Raw genomic sequence first — 26,485 nt, forward strand, 5'->3', positions numbered from 1 at the left:
TGTTTCTTACCTGGGCACTCCTTGCATTTGTCACCTGTCTTGCTCGGGTGGTATCTCCTCGTCTTCCTGTGGCCCCCTCCCCCAAGGAGGCTAGTTTAAAGCTCGCCGTACGAGATCAGCCGACCTGAAAGAAAAGACACTCTTGCCTTTAGGAAAGAGGTGAAGCCCATCCCACCCCAGCAAGTCCCCTGCCCAAAAGCATGGGTCATTATCTAGGAACCCAAGGCCTGCCTGGCAGCACCAACTGCATAAGCACCGGTTGACCTTGCCAATGCAGGCCTTGTGTCACCGTCCCCGCCTACTCACTGGAAGAAGAGAGGAGAATACCACCTGCACCCCCCGTCTCCTTAAGCCTGTCCCCCAGAGCCTTGAATTCCTTCATAATGCAGTCAGAGTTGCCCCTGGCCATGTCATTCATTCCCACATATCAAAAGCCTTGCTAAACTCAAGGTACACCATATCCACCAGTCTCCCACATCCACAGAGCCAGTCACCTCATCATAGAAGGCAATCAGGTTGGTCAGGCTTGACTTGCCCCTGGTGAATCCATGCTGACCGTTCCTAATCATTTTTTTCTCCTCCAAATGCTTAGAAATGGATTCCTAGAGAATCTTCTCCATGATTTTTCCAGGGACAGAGGTGATGCTGACTAGTCTGTGGTTCCTTGGATCCTCCTTTTTCCCTTTCTTAAATATGGGCACTACATTTCCCCTTTCTTTTCCAATCATCCAGGACCTCTCCTGATCACCATGAGTTTTCAAAGATGATGGCCAATGGCTCTGCAATCGCATTACTTCCCCCCAGTTCCTGCCACAAGAAGCTTACAATAATGGTTGCTGCACTTCAGAGTTGAAGCACACTTTAAAGTGTGCATGTGTGCATATGTATATGTGTGCTGCTAGTTCTGGGGAACTTCAACATTTTCATTAATGATCTGGATTCAGGTGTCAGATGCAGACTGGCAACGTTTGCAGATGACAGACACTAAACTATGGGGGAAGGCAGTCACACTGGAGAACAGGTTAGGGATACAGGCTGACCTGGACAGGCTCACAAGGTGGGCAGACAAGAACCTGATGGCATTTAATGAAGAGAAGTGCAGGGTGCTCCACCTTGGGAGGAAAAACCAGCATCATACTTATAGGCTCGGCAGTGCTAAGCTCGCTAGCACCACAACTGAGAGACTTGGGGGTCTCGATTGACCACAAAATGAGCATACAATGCCGTGGCCAGCAAAGTAAACCAAACTCTGGCATGCTTCCGCTGATGCATCTCCAGCAAAACCAGGGACATCATTCTCCCACTCTACTCAGCCTTGTTGAGGCCACAGCTGGAGTACTGCATCCAGTTTTGGGCCCCCACTTCAGGAGGGATGTGGATAAGCTTGAGAGAGTCCAGAGGAGAGCCATCTGCATGATCAAAGGCCAAGAGAGAAAGCCTTACAAGGAGAGGCTGAGGGACATGGGATTCTTCAGCATGAAGAAAAGAAGGCTCAGGGGCGACTTGGTGGCAGCCTATAAGTACATAAGTGGGGTGCAGCAGGATCTGGGAAAACAGTTGTTCACCAGGGCTTCCCAAGGGATAACAAGGTCTAACGGCCATAAACTTCTGGAAGGCTGTTTTAGACTGGGCATGAGGAAAAACTTCTTTACAGTCAGAGTGTCCAGGGTCTGGAACAGACTTCCCCCAGAGGTGCTTGCAGTAGGTGCAAGCACCTACTCTGGAGTCATTCAAATGGCATTTGGATGCTTATCTTGCAGGGGGTCATTTGACCCCAGGAGACTTCCCACCTGTGGCAGGGGGCTGGACTCAATGATCTTGCGAGGTCCCGTCCAGCCCCACGTGTCTATGAATCTATGAAGCTTACAGTGCCTATGCAGCTTCTGTTCTGCTTCAGCCTCCAGGGCTGTCAGTCAAATCCCTTTCATTAGAAAAGGAAATCTGACTGTGCAAGTATTAAGACCCTTCACTTCTCACCGTGTGCTTATTTCAAAGGTCTGGCAAATCAAGCTAAAGTCTTAAAATTATATTATCTCATTTGGGAGTGCAAATGAAAGAAATTCATGAGTTAGGCACAACTACATTTGTTCAAATGGGCAAAGTCTGTTTTTCTTTTCTTTGTTGAGGGGAGAACATGCCAGGAAAGCCCTTGCATCACTAAATTAAAATCTGTATAAAAGTAATGCCTGATGCAAAAAACTATCAGCTGAGGACATGTGGTTGGTTTACCATTATTCCACAAACGTAAGTATAATATTTATTTAATTAGAATAAACCTTTTGGTAGCCAGTAAATACATTCCAAGTATTGAAAAGAGCTCCAGGATCAGGGATTTTACTTCATTTGGAATTGTGTGTAGCTAATATTCTAGTTAAATAAATACATTTTACTAATTGGATTACTCAGACAGTGTAATATACTGCTGGATTTCCAACACGATGCTAATAAATTGTGTGAAGAACTTAATCATGTTAGCTTCCAAAAAGCTTGTAAGAGATGAAATTAAAAAATAAGTAGAAGTTGACATCTATTGCATTTCATAGTGTCTTCATTTTCCTCATGCTTCTTAGAGTTCTTTTTACCATAGCTTTGCTGCTATGGATTTATTTTTCTTTTAATCTGTCTCTGATTAGAGAGAACGAAGTTAGAATGGCCCCAAAAGGATGGTGGCATTCTCCTAGCAATTGCCCCATCTTCTTATACTGATCCCTATCAAGGTAGAAAATGCAGGGGGAGGAGGAGTCTGCTGATTTTCTTGGACACGTGCAGATGGAGATGAGGCAAGATAAAATGTAAAGCAGCAGATGCCACTGAAAATGAAAGAGATTAATGCTAGCGGATGCACAGCAAGATGGAGCTGCAGTTTCTCACCTTGGGGAAAATGGGTGCTAATCCCAGGTTAGGTCACTTCAGAAAGAGCCTCACTATGTAGGGTAGTGCAACTGGCAAGCTCTGGTCAAAAAAAGCTGAGGAGTTTAATAGCAAGGAAGGGTGGGGTATGCTGTGGGTCAGGGATAGGGCAAGCAGCATTATCACTATATCTCATTATCATTACAACAGCTCTTGTCTTATATCTGTACTAAATTGACCTGTATTTTTAACCACTTCAAAAAGAGAATAGAGGAGGGGTTTTTTGGACAGGAATATACTATAGGCCAGGATGGATTTCACTCTGCAGCTGGCAAATGCTCTGTTAAAAACCGATAAGTTGTAGCTCAGTCAACAGAATAGCACAGTGGGTTTTATATACTTCAAGCTGAATTATTTAAGTGACAGCCAGCTATCAGTGAGATCTTCTCTTTACTGAGCAATGAATGTGAGCGAAGGGAATTTTGTGTCCTAGGCTGAAGGATACACAGTGAATCCAGCCAACAGGTGGCTATTCTGCTAATTGATGTAGTCTGCTCGGTATATCTGGACACCAGTTGGCAGACACAACAGGCCATTTGCCTGTTACAGAGATCAAATACAACCCAGTAACAACATACACTGCAATCATGGTTTAAGGACTCTTACTCATAACTATAATTACATCCTTAAGCATTCTCTTCACCTGGTGGGTACCTCACACTGAAAAGAGACCTGTCACATACCAGGGAATTAAGCCTCTGTTACCTTAAGTGTGATGCATGGGGTATAAGTGAGGGCAGAATTTGACCATGCAATTTGCATTTAGTTAACAATTCTTATAAAGGATGCATGAATCAGAATGAAAGCCAGCTCATTCTCTGATAGCTGTGTTAGCTCTGCTGGGGTAAGCCCTAATGTCTATAGATCTGATCCTAGGTAGGTTTGCCTGAGTGAATTGGGAGTATTTTACAGCCACTCTTCAGAGCTGAGGTGCCATTTGTCTTCCCTTTATCTCACTTTACCTTCCTGCATACCTTCCTTGTGCATCCTGAATCCTAGTCATGTTTGCTGCAGCCAACATTTTAAAATATGTTTGTTGCTTTTGAGCACTCACTTTCAAGCCTTATACCGAACACGTTCACATCCCACTGACTGCCTTGGTAGCAGAACTTCTAAGGCTAGAAACCGGCATCTCTGAATGAAAAGGATTGGCTGTGCCACAATACATTGGGTGAAACACGTGTCACCTTTTGTCCCGTCCTTGGTGCAGGGCAGGGCAATGTGATTTTTCCTGCTTTCTCCACTCAGCCAGACCTGTCCTCAGCAATCACTGGGGACAGGGCTGACTGCAGGGCTTTTCCCCACCCAGCCAGACCTGGGGCATGTGTCTGGCTGGGTGCAGATAAGCCCTTCCCCTTTCAGCCGGACCTGCTGCTCTGCTATTGGCGGGACAGGTCCAGCTGAGCAGGGGACCCTGGCTTTGCCACTTGCGGAGAGGCACCCTGAGATGCCCTGGGATGTCTCTGTAAGCAGGGAAAGCAGGCAGGTGCTCTGGGAGCTTGAGGGCCCCTCAGCCTCCTAGAGCACCGACCAGTGGTAGCTGGAGAATGAAAGCAGATCAAGCTGCTTGCACAGTTTTGCCACAGAAGTAATAGACATCCACTGCAAAAAAGCAGCAGAGTTTATCATTTCCTTTTCTTGCGCCACTGATTTGCTTTTCATTCACTGCAACAAAGGGTATCAATGTCTCTTTGCTCTGGATTTTGCCGCCGTAAGAGACATCAGGTGATGTCTGTTTCTACCATAAGTGTCAAGCCTAATTTGGATAACCACAGTCAGTGGCTGCTTTAAAAAAATGTTGGCTTCCATGCTTTGAGATCCTCAGCTGAAAAGCACTGTTTTGAACTAGTAAACCCTGATATTTTTGTGTCCTTATTTGTATCTGTTTCTGATCAACCCATTTCCTTCCTTTTGTTCTTTATTTGTAAGTGCTGTCTGCGTGAAACAGACTGCATCACTCCACATTTATTTATATTTTAGCTCACAGCAGGACTTAAAAAAAACAGACCAACCCCTGAAATGGCAGCAGCTCCTGGATAACCCAAACCTCATTGAAATACTAATAACTAGGTTTTGAAGCAGATTTGTGGGTATTAATGCAAATGTTTTTCTGACTCTCCAGGTTTAATAGCAACAGCTTATACAACTCTAATTAGCATAACAAAATTCAGTGATGAGGAGTAAAATGCTTGTCTTGTTTGATTTTTCCTGGTAATTAGCAAGAATAATGATTTATGCAGCGTTCCAGGTTCTCAACCCCCAAAAGATGGCAGAGTGCTTACAGCAGTTAACACTGTGTTCTTATAAATAGTAGCTAGCAGAATGAGAATACATATACTTGCATGCACACAGAAACTCAAACACTTTCCTGCATGCAATCATATCCAGAATTGCACTCATGAGCAGCCTAGCACATACATGCATACCTCAGTGTGCATTTACACATAAATATTCTTGTGCAAACATATGCACACATAATGAACTGTGCCTTTAAGTAAATGTGAACACACACACACATGCATACATACATGCACACACAGGCATGTATGCACATGCATGCACGCCCACACATAAATACTCTGTCACTCGCTCCCAAACATTTATGCTACTGTCTACACAGTAAATTCATCATGCCAAGAAGCCGTACCCTCAAATATGCCATTTAGCTCCAGATGAGCTGCCTTCTGAACCTGAAATAGTCTGGCTGCATTGGCATAACATTTCAGACAGGCTAATTGGCACATCCGAGTTACAGGGCCAATTAGCTCACCCACGTGCTAATTACCCTGCCTATGGTGCCATGCTACTTCCAGTTCAGGAGGCAGACTTTGGGGAGCTGACAGCATCAATGCCTTCAAAATAAGTTTGCCGGGAAGATGTGGGAGTAAATGAAAACCAACCATACTTCCAAAATGGTTTCATTGCAGGACAGGGAGCATCACTTTCCATCCGTTGATTAGAATAATCCATTTAACACTAAAAATTCATTATACTGTATTAAATTCCAAAGAATCTTCTTGTTCAACACAATGTTGAGACCTGGGAGCTTTCTCCTGGCCTGGGAAGATATAGCAGTAAGAAACCAAGGCTGATTAGAGCAGCAGAGTGGTCAAGTGCAGACCATGTACTTCTCCAGGCCCATCTGACTCTGTGCGAGTTCCCATGGATGTGTTTTACTAACTAGTGTTTCGGTACAGAGGACCCAGGTGTCTTCCCTATTCTCTCTTATGTGGGTGTCTTTGGATCTGCCTCTATTATTTCTTCCAGGCTATGAACTAGGCAAAGTGGCTAGTATTCGCTTCGGATTCAGATTTGGCTGATTTGGTGATTCAAATCACTGTCCCAAATCGATTTGGCTGAATCTGATTTGGAGATTTAGCTGCTGCCAAATCTCCGAATCAGCCAGGCCCATCCCACCCCCAGCCCAGCAATGGCTGCCCCGCCCACCCCAGGTCCTGGTACTTGTTAAAAAAAAGCCCAGACCCAGTGGGTGCTGCCAGACAAGGAGCCATCCCTGCTGCTCCCCCAAGTGCCCGAGCCCCTTGGCCCCCTGCTCCCGCATCTCCTCCATGGCTGCCCCGCCCATCATGGCTCTGGCCTTCTAAGAAAAAAAAACCCAAGAAAACCCCCAGACTAAGCTTTCCTGCCAGGTGGGGGATGATCCCTCCTTCTCCCTGCTGCCCTATGCCATGTGGGGGGCTCTGCACAAGCCCCCCAAAGCCCCGAGGCTGCTGCAGGAGAGGTGAGTCCAGGGGCTTTTCTCCATTTTTTTTTTTTTCTTAAAGGGCTGGAGCTGGCCCAGGTGGGGCACCCATGGGGGGCTGGGGGAGTGAGGGAGAGGTCGGGGGGCTCATGCAAGAGCCCATCCACCAATCAGGAGGCAGCAAGAGGAGTGAAGCCATGCCCCTTTCCTGAGGGGAGAGGGAGAGGAGTTTCCACCCCCCCCCGGACCTGATTGAAGACTGCAACACTCAGGTCTGGAAGACTTCAGGGGTGGAGCCCTGGAGTGTATAAAAGGACCTGCATGCCCAGTATGAGTTGAACACATCCAGGACAGAGAAGAGAGAAGAACAGGGCTTAGAAGAGCTGAGAAAAGCTGCTTAGCAGGGCGAAGCAGTAGCACAGAAGTGCCTCTGAAGAATTCCATCAGTGGGGAACAGCAGACGGTTCCAGCAGCTAGGCTCTCAGTGTGCAGCATGGCACATGGCATCCAGACCCTGGGAGCTGTGTGAGGCGGCTGAGGTCTGCAACCTCTGGTGTGCAGCCAGAGACATGGTGCACAGGCTGGTGCACAGAGTAGGACCTTTAGAGCACTTGGGCGGCTCAGGTCCTCAACACCCGGAATGAGGCTGGGAGCTCGGTGCAAGAGGCGCTGCACAGAGGGTCCGGGAGCAGACCGAGCCTGGTGCTGCATGAGGCAGCCCAGGCCTCCAACCCATAGCAAAAGATTGAGTCCAGGGAGCCAAACGATGCTCGGGCTACTGATCCAGCAGACAGGCCCGAGCCAGAGGCCTCAGAAGCCCTGCATAGCAGAGCCCTGTTCAAGGGGACAGCGATGCCTGCCCCCACCCCCTCAAAGCCCACTGCAGGTGAGAGAGCAGCTTGGCGCCGAAGATGAGGGCCACCTTCCAGGCCTGGGAGCCATGAGTTGCAGGGAAAAGAGGATTCCCACAGGGAGGGGGAGTCCCCCCTGGTTAGTTAAGGGCTCCTGAAAGTGGAGGTCTCACTGGAAGGGCCCCCCTAAAGTTACCAGCTTCCTTGTAGGGCTTGGGAAAAGCCCAAGGGCATTGGGATTTTCCCTTGGGATTAAGTTTATTTCTGGGGTTTTTGGGCCATAGGTGGTATGATGGCATGCCTTAAATTTTGTGAACACTTATGCTTCTAAATTAGTAGATAAGTAAAGTCCTAGGGCTCTGCTGGGACCCCCTGTTGCTATTATTTCATCTGTTGTTTACTTGTATTTATTTATAGCTTATTTATTATTCACCCATACTTATCTATAGTTTATCTGTTGGCTATCTATGTTTATTTGGGGGTTTATCTGTTTCAGATCAGATACTTACCTGTGACTTACCTGTATCTGGAGCACTGGTATAAAGTTTTATGTCATTTACCCAGAGGGTATTGTTTATATCACTGGTTTAGATATCTTATAAATATATATATATTGTACGTATGTTTATATCCATGTTCCTTTCCCTTGTGATAAGTTAATGTAAATGAATGTGTATATAGTTAAGTCCCCTGACTGTCCTGGCCTGGTTTTATATGGACGGAGGGAAACTGTGCAGTCTGCAGTTCCCCCTATAGCACACCTGCCAGCTCACAGTCCCCTTCAACTGGAGAAGGGGAGTATATACCCAAGTTACCTGGGCTACACTTCCATGCTAGCTTCAACCAGCAGCATTTTCCATTTGCAACAGTGTTCCATGAATGGACAGCCATAAAGTAAGCTCTCAAAGGCAGTCATTCTAAATGCGTGAAAAGAAACAATCTTTTTATTTCATGTGTAGTTGACTTCTTGGACAATAACAGAGTTTATTGAGATAAATGCTTTGGCTGGGATCCTGAAAGGCCTAAATACTTTTGGCAATTAATTCCATTTGTGGTTATGTAAAACAACAAATTTATGGGTGAAGTTAAACCACTTGCTTCAAGGCATACGATGAATTCCTGCAGTGGTCAGGAAGGAATCTATGAAGACCACCACCCCCACAGGACGGCTCAATTAGAGGTACATAAAGGAAGTTCTTTCTTGCATCAGGAACCAGACACTACAGAAGGCCAGGTCTGTGGTTTGAGCTAAGAAACCAACTCCCTGACTTCCATACTAAGAAAGCTACTGGTAATCTTGCAAAGCACAAAATTAATGCAGTTCATCTTTGAGTCCTTGTTGTCTCTGCTAGAATAAAACTGTCAGCTCAGGAGTGAGGTGGGTGCTGCCACACCTACTTAGTTGTGCTCCATTATTTCCCCTCAAAACATATCAGAGATGACACGTGAGCAGTACCCAGCTGCTTTGTTTGGCATGTGGCAGATGAGCAAAGAGAACAGCACAGATAAGGCAGGGAGGAGAGCAGAGCAATGGTCTGGCAGGGAGGGAAATCAGAGCAAGGGACAAGGCAGAAGGGGATTAGAGCGGTGCTCTGGGAGAGAGTGGGGCTTGCTTTGTTGCATGCCAGCCAAGGAGGTCAGCCTCTACTGCTGGAAGAAATGCCCCAGAAGATAGGCTTCTAGTCATATTAATGGTGTCTTGGCTTTTGTTACGGGGGAGATGGCATAAAGAAAGAGGCATTATACATGTGAGTGCAGGTCCAAAGGATCCACAGGATCAAGCTCTTTAGCCCCTCTCACCTACCACAGCCACAAAACACTAGGGCTGTGAAAAATTTCACCAGTCATTTTGTTTTGATACTGTTTGGACCAATTTCAAGGTCAAAACAGCAAAATTGAAATGAAACAAAGGCCGTTGAAGTAACCTCAAAACAAAACAAGGCTAGTCAAAATATTCCAAAAGTCAAAATGCTTCGACCATAGGCTGGGGATGGGAAGTCAGTCCAGCTGGGCTGCCACCTGCCCCCCGTGCGATCTAGCGTTGGGAATAGGGAAGCAGCCCAGCTGGGCTGACTTCCCATCCCTAGTGAAATGTTGAAACAGCATCGAAACAGCTTTTCTGTTTTGAGGGAACAAAATGGAACAGTTGTTTCAACTTAAAACAAAATTCGAAACGGAACCCTGTTCCGTCGAAACCGAAGGCGAAACAGAACTGTGCTGTTTTGCGCAGCCCTACAAAACACCATATAAAAAAAAAGGAAAAAAAATTGTTCCAGTCAGCCTTGGCAAACGTCTCTGAGGAAATGCTTTCCCTTCTTGAATGATGTGCTTTGGCTGTGCTGTTCGCACAGGATCTGACAAGCTAAGAATGTCAGCCTGAAAATCTACAAATTAATGCAATCAGCTTCTGATTGCACAGCAGTGCCTCTGTGATTTCAGAGCTGTTTACACTGAAGACAGTATGGGAGGCTGACCCCCTGCCTGGCTGCTAGAACAACAGGGGCTCTGAGAGATTTCCAGGGACATCCTGGAGCAATCTCCTTTGGCATGACCATAACACAACATTTCTTTCCACCCAAACAAAACCAGACTGGCAACTGCTGTCGAGATTATACAGGGAGGAGGAATTGTACCTCTGAGTTACATTGTGCAACTGCTTGTCTAAATGGGATTGTAAAGCCCTCAGCTTCATGGATGGAGCCAGTGGCTTGCATTGCTCTTACCACATCATTGTGGATGGTTACTGGGTGATAATGAGTTGAAGGGCTTTGAATGTTTGAACCAGCCAACAGGGTGACTGGATCATTCACCCAGACTCATATCTATCCCTGCACAAAGGGCCCAGGCAGCACCTAGGTGTCACTTAAATCTTCAAATTAGATCTTATATTGTGCCTAGTCCTTGCACTGGGTCTCTGCACAGATGGTTATTTTCCTCAAGGCCTTTATTTACTTGAGAAATAATACATTTTGATACAATGCTTTTGTGGGCTTGTGCCTTCCTCACCTACATGGCTTGTGCCCATGAACTACAGTTGTTCCTGAGTTAATCAAGAGATTTGGAGTATGTGAAAGCAGACTCTTAGCCCTCCTAGATTCAAGTTATGCGGAACACTGTAATTAAACAATGATTAATCATCTAGGCATGGTTAAATACGTGGCTTGGATAAAAAAAAAATACATGGTAAATGAATCGGTCCTGTGAATAAGGTGGGCAATAATGAGATTGGTACAAATAAGGTTACAGCTATTGGCTGAGCTACCAAAAGCTCTCATTTTATCCTCCAAGATTCACTGCCAAGCTAGATTGCTTTTTCCAACTACACTCTCCTTTTGGGGATGCAGCATAGGTCTGTAACTCCCTCAGAACAATTTCCGGGGAAGATCTGCATTTCCGCTTCCTAGTTAGCATCAAGAGGTGCAGAAGGTGCTCTCTAATAGCTATGTAACAGATTGATGAAAAATATTTGAACCTCAAAAAAAAACGAAGTTTGAGTGTAGAGTAAAAGTCTGGTTGGCTTTTTTTTTTAAATCCGAACAGGCTAATCTAATGGCTGACCCTGCCCCTTTTATGAATGCCAAGTAAAATCTTACTCTGTGAATTGACCCACTGATTTCAGTGGGACTACTTGTGGAGAGAGGTGCTATTTTAATCTGAGTTAGGGTGGCAAAATCAGGCTCCTCAGTGAAATGCTTGTGTAGTACTGATTGGCTTTCTTTCAAGGGTGGCCTTGACAAAAAATGCAGCATGAGTCCCAGTATGAACTGACAGCATGACAAATCTGGAGCTAGCATGATCTTCAAACTGGGCATTATTGTACAACATTTCCATTTCTTTTTAGTGGGAGAGACATGCAAGTTTCCCACACCCTTGGTCTTTTTCTCTCTCTCTCTCAGTGTCTGTGTGCGCACGTGTGTGGAAAAAACTGAAAAAGTGTAGATATATCTGTGTGTGTTTATATATAGGTTAAAAATAATATGAATAATGTAAAATTGGCTTTCTCCGTTTCTGCAGAGTATAGTTCTGCTGCTAGAGATGGATCGCTGATCTTCCAGGGAATTGTGCTCTACAAGGTTAAGCATGTTTGCAGAAGAAATATGGATAATGCTGTTATCATGTGTGACCTTTACTATATGTGTAACATTGTCAGTGACAAAAATGCCATTTTTTAAATGGTTTTCACACCATGGTATCCAGCCATTAATCATGATGTATGTGAGTGACTATATTGTTTCTCTGAAATTGTGGTATTAGATTACTTTCCATGTCAGCTGCTCACATGCGCTGTACCCCTGTTATCAAGAGCAAGGTTCTTATTTTCCATGCTTAATGTAATACTGGCCCTGCATTTACCCAAAGGGCTAAGAAGAAACCTACACGGCACAAAGATTGCTGCTCTTTTCTCCTTCCACAGCAGACAATCTGTGTGTGTATAAACAGTGCACTTACTTTAAGATGTCTCTCTAATCCTGGAGTTGATGAATGACTCTTTCAGCTGCCTCTGCTGATGTTGCATTTTTATGTAAACAAACTAACTCTGGCTCTAATCCCCCACAGCCATGGTTTGGCCATCTTTGCTCTTCTTGGGGTGATGGTTCATTTTGCCTCGTGTAATTTGAAAGCTTTTATTTCTGAAGCGTATTTTGATTTACAGAACAGAAAACAGATATGATGGGTTTTTTTGGGGGGGGGGGTTACAAGACACAAAGGGATAAAAGGTGTAAATGCTATTTCTACTCACATGTCTCTATTTCTTAGTCCTTTTGGCTTGAAGAAAGTGTTAAGATGCAATAAAACAGAGGTGTCAAACTCATTCCCCCTCATTCTGTGTTTAATTGTGGTCCTTTGGGTGCACTATAAATTCAGGACTCTTTGCTTATCCCATGTAAAGTGGAATGCCACCAGTGCCACAAGATGGCTTGCTCAGAGATCAAAGGGAAAATACAGCTATCATGCAGTAACTGAAAGTTTATTTATTGTTGGTTTAGTACCTCACTGTGCATTTGTCACTTGGGGAGAAAGTCTGCCCCTTGCTAGATGCTTGCTATCCTGCCCTATGTTTATAATGATAATAATAATTGTAGTGCTGAATCATAAATGCAAAAAGAATAGAGATGGTAAAGACCCATCCTCTCACTCCTTCCAGCCACTCTCAGCCTCCATTCGTCCCTGCAGACTACTCTAAATAATCCCATTCCTATGTCTGCTCCATTCAGTTATTTAAGCCACTCTAAATTGTTCTCAACTCTTCCCGGGGTGCTGCAGTGTAGGATCTGCCACTGCCACCATGGCAGCTAGGTAGCATATGTGGTGCACAGCCAGACTGGGAAGGAATACAGCATGTCCACACTTGTTAGGGTTCTCAGATAAACCTAAGCGAGGAAGAAGAGTGGCTCGTGGCCCTTCCTGATCTGCTCCTCCTGGAAATACAGGAATGCAGAATAGTTCCCACCTGCCCTTTACACCTCTCTTTCCAGGAGATACCTTTCAGGATCAAACCAGGAAGGGCTGCAATGCAAGCTCCTCTCCTGCCTAATAGGCTTATCAGAGAAGGCTAATATAACCTGGGCGGTACTCCAAGAGGTACCCCCTCTCCAACTGAAAGGATCAAAGCAGGTGCACAAGCGCTGTGGGAGGTGTAGGGACTCTCCTCCCCTACAGAGCAGAGCCAGACTACCAATGGGGACTTAACCATATACCTTTTAATACTGGGAACATAACAGGCATAAATCAGAGGGTATAGTGGACACTACAGTGCCCCAAGGGGGCAGGATTCAACAAAGGTTAGACACTTAACAATCACTGACAAAAAACAGGGTTAACAAAATATAAAACACAAACAGCAGAACAAACTATACGGGTTGGTGAAATATAAAAAGGCGCAAAATGTCAAATGACAAGGAAATATAGGGCCTTGGTATCTTTGCCAAAGATTCGGAGAGCTTTGAATGAATTTGGACCTTTTAATTGGTCCCCTGATTCGATTTGGATTTGGAGATTCAGTCACCTAATCAAGCCGAATCTTCTCTGAATCAAATCACCACCTGAAGCTTCGCACAGCCCTAGTATACACATGCTGCAGCCCTTCCCAGTCTGGCTGTGTATGAGGTATGCATGCATGGCAATTTTACCTGATGCCAGCAGCGGCACTCAGTTGAGAACCACTGAGCGAAGCTGAGGCAGCACAACTTGTCCTTCTCTTTCTCTCTTGTTTATGTTGCTCACCATAATAATAAGCATCAGAAAATGATTTGGGCCCTTCATACACACACATAGTCACCTTGCATAGGATGGATTCAGAGGATGCTAGGAGGCAAGAGACCCCTTACTCTCAGCCCATGTCTCTTTGGAAAGGTTCATGATGGAGGGGTTACTCCATGTTCCATGCTGTGCGGTGAGTCAAACTCAGCTAAGTAACTAAATAAAGATGTAATTTTAATGATGATTAAATTGAAGCACCTCATTAATTTCATGTGAGAGGTGGGGAAGTACACGGCAGTTCTTTCCCTAAATTCATTGTTTGTCTGGCCGCAAGACATCTCCTCAATGTCTGGTTGAGTCTAATTTAAGTATGTAAATTTAATGGTTCAGTAAGTAAAATTGCCTTTATTGTTTGGAATGGTTTGCACAGTAATTTATGAGCTAGTAAGGCTCATTTGATAGGACTGTATGATGAAATAGGTGACTACAATGAAGGACATGTTTATCTTAAGGATACACAGGAGGAATTTGGACACCTGGCATTCATAATCAGAAACAAGTGATGATGGTGTTGGTATAAGACTCAGATATGACTTGAGTCTACAGGATGAACAGGTCATGGTTTAAAATCTCAGCCTTTGTCCAAACTAGTGCATTGGCTGGAATCATTCATCCTATTTGAATTTCATCATTGGTAACCTCATCAATTCTATGGGCATAAACAGGACTGAAGTCGTGTGTAGGCCTGGTACTAGTTTTCTGCACAGCAGGAATTTCATCTTCAGTGGTTTGGCCTGTAGAGTTTCAGTCTCTTAACATAATACTAAATGAGAGGAAAAGACCTGTTAGTCAGAGCTTGGTGATGCAGTCAGCTGTGCTCATGTTATTTCCCCTGTGGTAATTTCACTGGAAAGTTTTTCTTTTGTTGGAATGGATAATAATATTACTCAACAGTTATTCTTCGTGAACGATAGGCCAATCATTCTATATTTAGAGGTGTCTCTCCTTTAGTACAACTAGGAGAGAGCTCTGTCCAACCTGGGTTTGGCTTCCTAGTTATTTATCTTGGAAAAAAAAGATTGAGATGTCCATTGTTGGTTGCCTCTACGACCTCTCACAACCTTCCTACTATTCATTCTAGCCCCACATAATTGCCTCTTCAGAAGGTGCCTTCATATTCTAATTTATTATAGCGTTTCTTACTTAAAATAATTGTATCAAGGATTTTGAAGTGCTTTTCAACATTAATTCTCATAACACACTTTTGTGCTGGGACACTAATATACTTATTTAATAGATAGAAACATTTTGGCACAAAGGAAGTCTCTTGGCTTGTCCAACATCATCCAGCCAGATAGCGGCAGGGTTAAGAACAGAACGTGGCTATCAGATTCCTAGTCTCCTGTTCTTAAGTCTTAGCAACACCCTTGCTATCCACCATCTTTAAAGAGCATATATTTAAAGTAAATATTTTTTGTATGACTTCTAGCCCAGATGTCAATGTTTCCATGATTAGATAAGCTTGGGATACTTTTGTTTTATACCACATGAGACTTTTACCCCACTCTCTATGCGTCTAAGTGAAAAATTAAGCTGGTAAAATCATATATGCTTTACAATGGCTCAGCTTCTTCCATAATATCTGCTTAGGGGACACAGCAATCAGGTAATATAAGCATGAGAAAAGGAAACGTGAAAATCAGCACACTCTCTTCATAAGGGAAAATAAACACATGACAATACAATCATACACATATAGCACAGAAACCCTACTTACAAAAATCAGGCACTTGCCCTTGTACTTAAAATAGTCAAGATGGAGCTGAATGGTATCCTCAATTCATTAAGCATGCAGAAGCCTTCACATCTAGGTGTCTGGTTTCAATCCGAGTCTTCTGGAAAGCTGTTCATGAGCTTTTGAGACTTGAGTAAGAAACTCTCCAGCCTGTTCTCATTGGGAAGAGATCCACCTCCTCGACTCCGCTCTCAGAGTAGAGACCTTGTAGATGTTCTCATTCTATGGACCAAGTACAAAGTTTGAACTAAGTGCCTCCTCTCTGTCAGGACCTTGTCTGCACCAGGAATATGTGTAGATGGGATTTTTCCTGTTAGCACTGGTATCACCCATTTTAGAAGCTGCAGAAAGCATGGTGGTGTTACATTTCTCTAGGGCATTCTACAGCTCTCACTCTTGGTTGTACCAGCACAGAAAAATACTTCTACATTTTCTTAATCAGTACAAACTCTAGCAATGGCACTTCTGGTACATCTTTGATGGGTGGAGAATGGACACTGTAGTCAAGCTTGCACGCACTGCTCTCTGTTACTGCAGCTGCTTCAGGGGGAAACAAAACCAAATTTCCAGTGCTGTCAACTTAGCACCTTGAATCAGCAATAAGAAAGATGCAGCTGAAAATATTTCTGTGTGATGTTTATTCCAGAGGCAGGAAGCAGAAACAGAGAACATGTTGACCTGCTTCACCCTTCAAGTATCTTGTAGACTATACAAGGAAGTCAGAGATTGCCACTTTAGACTCTAGAAGTCAGATACCATCATATTTGTTCTGCCTGTAACCTATTCATCACTGTTTGGATGCAACCACTGGAGCTAGTTGGTTATAATTAACTCTGTATCTGCTACATTTCAGTGGCAGAACGTCAGTATGCAGAACATCCATTATTGTCCCTTTTGTGTTGAGACCTGAGCATTTTATTTTCCCAAGTCAAAAGTGTGTAGTGGAGTGTGACAAGGTAGGAAGAAGATTGGGGAATGTGGAAAACAGGCAGAAGCAAGTTAGAAGGATAATTAACAAAAAGGAAATCTAATCAAAGTGCATGTCATGTTTTTAGTGTATACTGTTCCTCAGGTCACATACAGCACACAGCAGATGGCAAAGAAAAGTCATCTTTTAAATATTTCCAGTATGTTGCAGAAGGCTTCCTGAGAAGTGAATAGTGATCCATCAGCAACTTGCAACTTCATCCGTAAAGGCAGAAGCAGAGAAACAAGGGAAGACAGAACTCCTTTCAGTCTTTCACAGTCCTCCAAAGTCTAAAGGAGTGGTAGGACTGAATGTTATTCTTGTGTAACAGAAGAAGGGCCTTGATGGGAAGAGTTGGTTTCTATCATATGTTGTATACTGATATGATTATTAAAGTGATTTGGTGCATAGGTGCATAAGGTGCTATCATTTGAAAAGCATGGAGATAATTTCTGGAACTCTTATTTTTGATGATTTAAGCATCTTCTGGGTGGCAGATGCTGTTCATGAGGGCATCAGAATCAGGGGCCAGGTTTGATCAGAAAAGGGTTTGTGAGAAAAGGAATTAGAGTATTCTTTTATTTTTATAGATATCAGTGCCAAAGCAAATAAAGCAAAAGCTATGATTACTAAATAAAGAAAGCCATTTGATAAAGATCCACAACAATTACCTTGATTTAAAGAAGAGGCCAGAGGAGTAGAATAAAATAAATTATTGAGGGGGGTTAGGATTAGGATATCCATAGATTTTAATAAAGAAGACAGAAAATGGAGAGTACCAGGGATAGGACCTGTGACCAGCTTCTAGCAAGCTAGTGAGGTCCTACCCCAAGCAGATAGATCTGATGTGCACATTCTGCAGAGGATCTGTCCTACGTACTAAAACTGGGAGAGAGACTAGAGCCCACCTCAGTACAAAACTTCTTTAATGCTTCTTCATTAAAATGAAGCTATCAGTGTTGGCCGTCCAATTAAATAGATGGCCTTTTAATAGCAATCTGAGGTCAACTACAAAAGTTTCTTTCTTCCTTCATTTTTCTCTGTGTTTTGTTTTGATTTTAATTCCAAATAATAGGGATTTTTCTTGTAGAGATGACTAAAACTGTTGCCTTTTCCAGGCTTTGCACATGGCTTCCAGGATTAGGAGAGCCATGTGCAAAGCCTGGAAAAGGCAACAGCGTGAAAACACAACTTAAACCGACTAATATATTTATATTGTACAAGCTAAAATAAATGCACATGCGAAATAAAAAAGAGCATCAGTGGTGATGGTGAAAAATTAAATTGCTCTGTAGTTCTTTTGGTGTAAAGAATTTGAGATATTCGTTACATAACTAGAGGACATTTTTAATTTTCTGGATTTCAACCTGACACCACACCTTTAAAAGTACAGTAAGCTTTACATAGTTGAATTTTTTCATGATCAGACTAACATTCGTTGAAATAAATCCATTTTTCTTTTGATCTCTTGGCTGCATTTTCTCCCCCAAGATACAAATATCTTTATATTAATATGAATCTACTGCCCAACAACCACTAAATGTGCATTGAAACCTTTTGCATATGTTTGAATTACTATACCAGTTTAATGTCATGACCACTGATAAGCAGGGTCAGGGCCTTTCTTCAGTAAGTGTTGCTGAACCTATTAGACTCTAACAGACTTAAAACAATTGATATTTATGGTGCCACCTTAGTCAGTTGGATTCCTTCATTACACCGATATTGATTTTAGAGTCCCCAGATTCTAGTATGGTTCAACTACAAGATTATTCAAAGTTTTGTCTGGCAAATCTAAATCTGCTCAGCTTAATTCTTTCTTGCACAATTTGTTTTCTGTCCTGGAAGGAAGTAGCTAAACATTTAGCAACCAAAATGTTGGACTCATGGGGATGCAACATTAGGAACATGCAACTGAGCAGAATGGCACAGTGCTTTTTGTAGGAATGTAGGTCCAGATCCTCAACTGGTAGATTTTTACGAAGAGGAGAAACTAGGAAGAGAAGATCACTGGGCAGTGGATGTTCCTGTTCAATCACAAACTGTTTAGAGATGGTCAAATAGGTGGAGAGAGTTAATTAGCTCATGGAAAAAAAATTATGGCAGCAGTGGACTATCAGACTGGAACTCAAGAGACCCAAGAGCTTTTCTTGGTTTTGCCCATTGTGAAAGCATGTCCTTTGAACATTTTATATATCTGTGTTCCTCTCCAAAATGGGTAATAACACATTCATAAATGTAAAGCATTCAGGATTTATGGATTAACAATACTGGATAAGTGCAAAGCATTATTCATTTTTCATTGGTTGCCTACTTGTGTTCCAGATAATCTAGCGTTTTAGGCTATGCCCATAACTGTGGAATTATCACAACAAGAAGTACAAGTTTTGTATGTTTATGGAGACTTAGGATAAGTCTCCTCAGAAGAGGAGCCAGGAACTGGGTATGCGCAGAAACCAAGCTCCCTGTTACTCTTAAAGGCTGGCTTCTGCATAAAGGTTAAGGTTCAATAGCAGGGCAGTCTGAAGCAATGTGTTGGTGCTACCCCAGCTCTTCTTACTTTGTAGACAGAAGCCTTCAGTCTCTGAATGTGCAAGAAGCTGGCGCATTTTGCAAGTCTGAAATCTGTGGAAAAGACTTACGCTTAGTTCCAGGAGGGCAGTAGGCTGACAGTTTATGTTTGGATGCCTGGTTCTTTATTTGGATGTCTGTTTCCCGCAGAAGTGTGAATCAGAGCAGATTCTGACTCTTAGTTACATAAGATGTATAAAAATAACCAGGGAAGGAGAGGCATTTGAAAACCCAGAAAACCTGACCTATACATGTGTTCTCTGAGCTGAACTCCAGCTGCATTCTTTATTGGGAAGCAGAAATGTCAGTGGCTTTCCTAGTCTTTTGTCCTTCTTTTTAGTCCTTTAAATACTAGATCAGTGATTGGCAAGGTTTTCAGGAGATGGGCCAGAATGACACAGCTCACTAGGACCCAGCCACCACTGCTTCTCCCCCAACACCCAGCTGCAGCACCGGTGAAGTTCCCACCACCCAGCAGCAGTGCATCATGCTGCCCCCCTGCCCCCCAGCCAAACACTGCTGAAACCTTTGTCTCTTCAGGCTAGATCTGGCCTGCAGGCCATATTTGTTACCCCTGTCTCAGGTCTTACATAGGCAAAGAACGGTGATTTAAGTTTGTTAAAGCCTATTGACACAATTGTCCTTGCAAGAGAAAAAAGGAGCTGAGGGGAATAAAAGTACATGAATGGAGAAAGATATGCTATAATTACTGGTCCATTTTTGTTTTGTGATGCCTCCTAGATGCCAATCAGGTGAGAGGGTTATGATGCTGAATCACTGTACAGACAGATGATAGGTAACAGCCCCTGCTACAAAGAGCTTTCAATCTAAAAGGCAAGATAAAGTAGGTGGATGAGACAGATACCTGTACCAGGGTGAAACAAGTAGGAAACAGGGTAACAGACCAGCACAATGAAGTCCAGCCTGGTTGCTGTCTGTAGGTCTTGTGGTACCTAGAAGAAAGTAAATGTCAGTAATGGTAACATAAGTAAGAGATATGCAATTCTTAGCCAATATGAGGCAGTGGTTACAATGCTTAACTAGCTGAGCCTTTATCAGATTGCTGGGGTAGAGACAAATTTTGAGAGGTGATCCAAGGAGGAGGTTTCTATACAGATTTTGATCTAGAGCCATTTCCACTCATAATAGGCAAAGAAAGGGCAAAGTTGCTTGACGAGCAGCATTGAAAGTAATAATGCTTTGCAATACAAATCATGCCATTTATCTATGGGTATAAAGCATGTTGTCAGTTCATATAACACAGTCTCTTTTCCTGAGAAAACTTACCCCACAGGGTACCACCTAATCCATCAATCAGAAATAAATGCATAAACAGCTCAGCTCACACCCAGCAGCCCTTCCCAGACCCTAGAGAGTACTCTGGCTCAGTGCTACAGCCTCTGCCTTGCATCCTTCTACATCTCTCTCACCCTGCAGTTTTTCCCAGACTCTGAGAGAGTATTCTAGCTCAATTCTACAATCTTCTCTCTCAGCTCCCTTCCCTGAGAGCCTTCAAACTACCTCTGGGCCAGCCAATTATCCTTATCATCTGGCCCAGTGCTCCTAGGCAGGCCTGCAGTCACTTGCTTGTCACTTGCTACAGGGCTGCAGCTCCTAAGACATGGAGCCTGCTGCAGGGTGCTTTACAAAGTACTTACAGTGACAAGAGTTATTGTCCATTTTGGATAGATGGAGAAATATAGATCATAGCAATTAAAGGAATTCAACAGGGTGAGTCAGGGGAAGCATGAAGAGATGGAGTCCAGGCCTCCTGTGCCCCAGTCTTTTGCGCTGGTCAACTAGATAGCAGTGTAAAAATAAAGAAACACCCTAAATAAATATTGTACTTTTTAACCAACAGCCAGGAACCATAAAGGCTGCTTGCAGATGTGGAAAACAACCCAAACCAAACCACACTTTACTGGAAGAAAGAGTATGTTAGTTCTACCTGGCTCTGCAGTGTCTGTATAGATCCACTTCAGCAGGGATTTTTAGCACTTTTATCTAATAGCTGATTCAATCAGCTATTAGATTAAAGTGCCAAAAAAGCCCTACTAAAGCGCCCAATCTATACAGACACTGCAGAGCTGGCTTGAACCAACACGTTGCTTCTTCTGGGCATGTGCTAGGTTTGGTATGGGAGCACACCAAGTTTAAAGAACAGCACACCTTATTTGTTTTTTTTTTCACATCTGCAAGCAGCCATAATCATTAAATGCTGCTTCTTTTTATTCCACTTACTTTAATGTACAAAGTGTAATTGCAGCCTCTTCTTCTCTAACTTCCAGTAGATTATAATTGACAATCAAGATGAAAAATGCCATAATTTAAGTATGTCCCAGTCTGGCAAGGAAGTCCATGTTGTCTTTAAAGGGAAGAAGTGGAGAGTGATTTAGTGCTATCACCATTAAATTATCTTTAACTCAGTAAGCAGGTGTCAGCATAAGGGGACTGAACAGTCAGCCCTTGTATCCTTAACATGAAGTTGCTGCCACTTCAAGAGATGGCTGTGTGTGAAGTTGTTTGTCCAAAGTGGGCAGTGTCCAGACTGAATGGTTGTTGCTAGTACAATAATTTTTATTCAGTAATTCTTGGGAGAAGAGGTCAAGATGTAGAGGGTAAATTCATGCATAAAAAAATTTTGCTTTTACAGAGTTGGGGTTTTCTAGCTTTTTTAACACGTGTACCCCTTCAGTCTCAAAGTTTTAACTCATGTACCCCGTTATATTTTTTTCTTGTTTTTAAAGGAGGAGAGGGGCAGATAGAGGCCCTGTGGTGAGAAAGGGAGTGGGGCTGGGGCAGGTGCTGCATAGGTGAAAAGAGAAAATAAAGTATAAGGGGGGGGGACTGAACACGTGTGTGTGCACCCCCCCAGCAGGTAAGTTTGTGGGGTAAAGGGGCAAGGGGAGGGAAAAGGGCCATGGGGGGCTCTGCTTGTCCCACCACTTGGCCTGGCCAGGGTCCCAGTCACCCCAGCCCCTGCTCCTGCTGCACCCCCTCCCTCACCGCAGGCACCTTGATCTGCCCCCCACCTGCATGGCAGTGAGTGGGCAATGGGGCTGGGGCTTGAGACACCCACAGTACAGGAGGGAGTGGGGCAGGGGCAGGTGCGAATCACCCCTCCCCCTGCCCTACTCCCTCCTGCACTGTGGGGATTGTCCCACAACCCGGCCTGACCCGGGCCCAATTCACTGTGAATGGGGCCCCAGATGGGCTGGGTTGTGGGACAATCGGAGCCTGGAGGCTTGTCCAGGGGCACGGCATTGGGGCGTTGTCACAGGGCACTAAGGTGCCTGCTGCTAGAAGAGCAGAAACTGCCTGGGGAGAGCCCAAAGAGACAAGCAGAAGCCCAGGTGCAGGTTACCAGGGCAACAGGCTAGCGAGCAAATTAGCCTGCACCTGGTCAGCTGACCAGATGAGGCAGGGCCCTGGGCCCATATAAACCCCAGGGTGGAACTAGGGAGGGCAGTTCTCTGCCAGCGGCCAAGGGGGGAAGAGCCCTCCTAGAGGAAGTGAAGGGAAGAGGCCTGACTAAGTTCTGCTCCTGGTAATGTTAAGGAGCAGAGCACACCTTACGTAACTTGCGTTATGGTATAGCCTAGGGGCTTGCATTTTTCAGTTTTGTTTATAAGACTGGTGGTTTGGGTGAAGCTATTGGGGAAGGACGAGGCCTCATTAGGGGCCCAGTACAGTGTGGGGACCCCAGTGCCAGTGTGGGCACGGTATACGGGGTGCACTGGCGCCAGCACCAGAGGTCGCAGTGTTTGGGGGGGGGGTGAACAGACCCCGGCGCCAGCGTGGGTGCAGAGACCGGGACAGGGCCATGGGGAGCCCTGTAATGACCTGAGGGCTGAGTGAAACCAAGCCCTTGGAGGGACGTTGTGTCAATACCACCTGCAAGGCTTGGGGCATGGTAAAGGCAAGGTTTGGAGCCATGCATATAGCCCATAAGGCTGGGGTGTCCCGAGACATCCATTGTGAAATGGGACCCACAAGGGGTCTGGGGACCCACAGGGTTCAGAGGGTCTATCAGAATCATGTTCAAGTAGCCTTGAAGGCAGCCTCCCTATTTTTTATAATTACATCACAATATGGCAGGTGAGAATAGAGGGTGCCCATTGGGTCAAATTGGCATGGTTGAGGGGCCTTAGGGGTAACATGGCCATCCTTGGGACCCCATCCCATGACAGATGTGAGATGTGGCATGTGAGGCATGGAATAGGGGTGCAGCATGTGCCCCCCCCGGCTCCCCCACAGTATGTGCAGTGGTGAGAGCCTCCTGCCTGCACCCCCTCAACAAGCTGGCAGCAGTGGCACTGGGAGTGGGGCTACAGGAGGGGCTGCAGCCACCCCAAAATTTGCTGTAGCTCCCCCAACCCTCTCCCAGCACAGCCTGGCCCAGCACCCCACTGGGAACAGCCCGGTGCTGCCCTGGCCCCAACCTGCAATGGCCCACAGCCTGCCCTGCCCTGCCCAGCATGCTGATCTCACCCGCACCCCACCCCCCACCATTCAGACCCTCGCAGCTCTGCTGCAGGAGTAGCAGCCAATCAGGACCATGAGCTGGGGTGGGGGTCAGGGAGCTGCTGCAGTGTGCTGCATGGGGCTGGCAGTGCCCAAGCTACCTTCCCCCTCCCCTGGGTAAGAGGCAAATATGCATCCCTGCCCACCCACTCACCTGCACGTACCCTCTACAACCTTTCTAAGTACCCCTGGGGGTACATGTACCCCCAGTTGACAACCCCTGTCCAGCTCATATGATGAACTGAGACAAGTGAAGTGCAGAGTGTTCCAAGTCCTAGTTTGATTCAGATGCATCTCAGGGCTTTGCTTCACCTTACGGTGAGCCACAAAAATATTGCTTGGTGTTAGTGCTAGCTTGGGGTTTAGACCAGTCACACCCTTAGTCTAGAAACCTTCTATTACTGTCTTCTACCTGCACAGCTCTGACTTGTCACTAGAGGCCTGGTGAGCAGGGGCAAACCTAGGAGCTGTAGCTGTGAACTGCCACTAGAGGGCTGGTGAACCAGAGCAGGCTTCTATCCCTGCTCTATGGTTGCAGGTGTGAGAGATACTGGGATACTGGAGGATTTTAGCCTGGGCAGCACATCTGTGGAGAGTAGCCCCACCTTAATGGAACAGGAGCTGCACAGTGCAGATCAGAGATAATCCTGCCCTGGAGTGACTTAACTTTGAGCCGCATAATGAGTACTTACAACTAGGCTTGCGTGAGTCGGCAGTGATCCCATCCGGCTTCGGATCTGGGTTTGCACCTCAATCTAGCTGAAGCGGCTCCAAAGCTTCAGAGCTGCCTCGGAGATCTGGCCATAGGGTATAATGGGGAATCAATGAAATATCTATAACTTTGTTGTTTTTTGTCCTATTTGGATGAAACTTATAGGGATGGTAGCCTCTGCTGACAGCATGAAACCTGCCAAGTTTCTTGGGGCAATTGATTGTCTGTATTTATTCTTTCCTCTCCTTAGCCTTGTTTTGTAAGTGCTAATTGATAGCAATGAACTGGCTACATTACCTAGGTCCTGTGTACTGAGCTGGTGGCTGAGTGAATCATGACTGATTGGTAACTGGTAACACAGTAGCTTTAGCAGCCAGGCCTGCAATAGTGTCTCCCACGCCCCAAGCCCAAGACAGTCAGTCCCACAAGCACCCATGGCACGAGTTTTGTCTGTCAGCAGCTAGGGATGCAGGGACCCAGAACCCCCATGTACCGATCTCCTTCAAAGCTGGCAGGCTTCGTGGCTGCAGCAGGGGCCACCATCCCTGCAGCTGTCACCCTGCTGCGCCTTAACACACAGTGTCACCCATGACACGAGTTTTGCTTGTCCACAGCTTGAGGAGCCGTTCCCCCAAACCCCTGCATTGATCTCCTTGAAACTTGGCAGGCTTTGTGGCCTCAGTAAGAGTTACCACCCCTTCAGTTTTGACCCCCCTGTGACGTAACACGTAGATGTGACAGGAGTTTTGTTTTCAAGAATTTGGGGTGCAGTTCCCCCCCAAACCCCTGCATTGATCTTCTTGAAACTTGGCAGGCTTCATGCTCTCATTAGAGGCTACCATGCCTGAAAATTTCATCCAAATTGGACAAAAACAACAAAATTATAGGTATTTTATTGTTTTCCCATTATACCCTATGGCCGGACCTCCGAGGCAGCTGCGAAGCTCTTTGGGAGCTCCGAACCACTTCGGGAAGCCTAATGAAGCCAACACCTCCACCTGGATGTGCTGCTTTGGACCCCAAAGCGTCCAAAGCTTCTCCAGATCCGAAGCTCTGTCCAAAGCATCACACAGCCCTACTTAAAACCACTTTAAACTGTTAATGTGCGAACAGTCCAGGGGTTAAGAGCTCCATGAGCCACCCAGAATTACCATTTAACCAGACCCTCAGGTCTGCAACACTGTTCTGGAAACCTCCTGGGAAACATAACCCATGAGAGTCCTGATGCATTTGTTTCCTTTCCTTTATTACCTGTGTGGGTTTTAATGTGGCACATGTCTTCATAGTATCTGGCATCTGCACAGCTCCAGATGCCAGATTCTGATCAGAACTCAGAAAGGAGGTCTAAATGCAACTCCAGAACTCCTCCATGAGGTCAGGGAAAGAAGGGTCATATTGCCCATTTTACAGACATACATAGGCAGTTTAAGTGATTACCCAAGCTCCCACAGGAAGATGCCAGAGATATATATTTAATTCAAGTCTTTTCCATTCCAGCTGAGAAACCTAAATTTGATATCTTCTTCCTTCACATAAAATCAAGGTGCAAATCCAAAAGGGAGACATGTCTATTGGATCTTAAGTTTTGTGCTGTAACTTTTAAGGCATCATGATCATTGGCATGTTGTGTATTTTGTGAACTTCTGGGTCCTCTAGGGACAACATTTTTATAAAATCATTTTTTACAAAGGGAAACTTTGAATTCAGTTGTAGGAATTGGAGAGTTTTGGCAAGGTTTTTATTTTATCATCATTGAATGTTTAATTCCTGGGCACAACTGAAAGTGAGTATTTTAGGTCCTCTTTATAGTTTCGCTTTATCCTTTATGTCTATCTACTTGTCCTGCATCCTGAATGATGCCACACTCCTTGTACTAGTCCTTTCTAGAGCAGATAAAATCACAGGCTAATAAATTCTGCCCACCTTTTCTTCTGTGGTATTCAGACACAATACCAAAGGGGATGTTTGCAGAGAAATGTTCAGGGAGTTAGCTGTTGCAGTTTGCACTGACATAAATGGAAGTGATGTAGTTAATGCCCCAAGCCCCCAAACTCATCCACAGCCCTTGCAGAACAACAACACTGGCAAGGATTTTCCCTTTTTATGTTTATCCTCTGGCTTTTCTGTAGTCAGGTGTTATTTAGAGAAAGCAGTTTGATTTCACCCCCCCCCCCCCGATAAGGCTAACACACTTCCCAAGGCCTTCTTAGTTCTTTTCACCTTAATAACCTAAAAGTCAGATTTAATGTGT

At 44.8% G+C, this 26,485-nt stretch overlaps 1 long non-coding RNA gene across 3 annotated transcripts in view; it reads right to left on the minus strand.

Moving 5' to 3' along the window:
• Positions 1 to 15,142: 15,142 nt before the first annotated feature.
• The window catches only part of LOC109287592, a 17,048-nt gene continuing 5,705 nt past the window's right edge, over positions 15,143 to 26,485 (minus strand). The window contains exons 2-4 of one of the 3 annotated variants that reach the window (XR_002094910.1): positions 21,240 to 21,363; positions 19,864 to 19,951; positions 15,143 to 15,682 (exon numbers count right to left, since the gene is read on the minus strand). This is a non-coding gene — a long non-coding RNA (uncharacterized LOC109287592). Of the gene's footprint in view, positions 15,683 to 18,727; positions 19,053 to 19,863; positions 19,952 to 21,239; positions 21,364 to 26,485 lie in introns of those variants that run through there. The other 2 variants (XR_002094907.1, XR_002094908.1) reach the window with 2 other exon arrangements.

Source organism: Gavialis gangeticus, unplaced genomic scaffold (genome assembly GCF_001723915.1).
Source record: "Gavialis gangeticus isolate Ggan-Ray unplaced genomic scaffold, GavGan_comp1, whole genome shotgun sequence".
NCBI lineage: Eukaryota > Metazoa > Chordata > Crocodylia > Gavialidae > Gavialis > Gavialis gangeticus.